Source organism: Cynara cardunculus, unplaced genomic scaffold (genome assembly GCF_001531365.2).
Source record: "Cynara cardunculus var. scolymus isolate 2C unplaced genomic scaffold, CcrdV1 Un_Scaffold_1276, whole genome shotgun sequence".
NCBI classification, from domain to species: Eukaryota; Viridiplantae; Streptophyta; class Magnoliopsida; order Asterales; family Asteraceae; genus Cynara; species Cynara cardunculus.
This window is the reverse complement of record NW_020200719.1, coordinates 130198-131860: the sequence shown is the minus strand read 5'-3', so window position 1 is coordinate 131860 and position 1663 is coordinate 130198.

The following is a 1663-nucleotide window of genomic DNA, read 5'->3' as shown; positions in this document are numbered from 1 at the left end:
CGTATTATAACATCAACAAAGACAAATAATAAAATAGAATATTAAAATCGAGATGTGTGTCGCTGCATTGCGCGAGTACTTTTCTAGTTACAAGAAATACATGATATATGATTATTGGAATTTTGTGGGATTATCCACATGGAAGAAACAATAGAAACTTGGTCACGTTTGTTTGATGAAATGATTTTGAAGGAGTTGGAATTGTAGGAATTTGGAATCTTTAATGTGTTTGATTTGATGAACTTGGATTGATATGGAATTCCACTTTTTATAAATAATTATAAAATAATTAAGCTACTTTTTTATTAATCAATTATAAGAAAATAAATATTTTAAACATACTTTAAAACATTATCATATACAATATTACGAAATTACGTGAAATCTCATCCACTTTTGACCGATATCAAAAATCCTATGTTTGAAGGATTTCGACATAATCTTGAAATTTCAAAACAATCATATGTACCAAACATGAGATTGGAATGGATTTGTAATCCAACTTCCCCCAATTCTATTCCGTTCATTGAAACCAAACGGATCCTTAATGATTTTATATAACTTTATCCTTTTCTTTTATCATAATAATATTATATATGTCAAATATTGTTCGGAAAACTCCTAATATCTAGTTGGATATAGAGATAGCAATTGGGCCAGATTATTCGGGAATCGGGATTGCAAACCCCATCCCCGTCCTCACTTTCCAATCCCCGTCAAGAATAAGATTTCATCCCTATCTCCGGTCCCGTAAGAGAAGGAAAGTTTATATAAATAGCCAATTCACTAAAATGATTTCACTTTTTAGCTATCTTCGAAATCATTTTCTTTAAATAGTCAAAATTTAAAATAAAATAAAATAAAAACTTTACGCATAAACTTTTTCTGCCTAAAATTTATTTTCAAAGAGAAAAAAAGAAAAAGAAATTAAAAAGGGGACCTTGGACAGAAAAATGGGATTTTACGTTGAAATTCCATTTTCTGTGTAAAGTTTCTAGTTGGTTAAAAAAATTATATTTTATACCTTTATTGATTAATTATTTAATTTATTTTATATCTTTTTTTTTTATTTTACACATTTATTATATTAATACATATAAGTATATATTAACTAAAATACAAAACATACATTTTTTTTTACAATTTACACCATTATAATCGTATCGTAAATACGTTCAAAATGAACATAATATTGGATATTTTTTTGTTTTTAATTATATTATTAAATATCATATAAATACATTAGAATTATTTTTAAAAATTACCCTTTCTACCCTTATGATTTTTTATTTAATCTGTAAACGTAGAGGTATAAGATATAAGTACTAAAAATAATTCGTAAGTATTCATAATATTTAACTAGTTGTATATCCACGCAATATGGCGGAATCCATGAATTATTTTGAAGTTCCACTGGTTTTATAAGATAAGATTTAATGATGATATAGGTTACACTTGGTCTTTACATATTAATACAATTTGAATAAATAAGAGTTATGGTTCCAATAACAGACTATCGATGAAAAAAATTGTATATCAGTTTAAAATCCAACATATTTAAACGACTCCACAAATGTGTTCGATTTACACAAAGAGCAAATAACCAATAAACTTGAGTTTTAAGATAAACACTCAAAACCAATAAAGAAAACTACAAATTTGA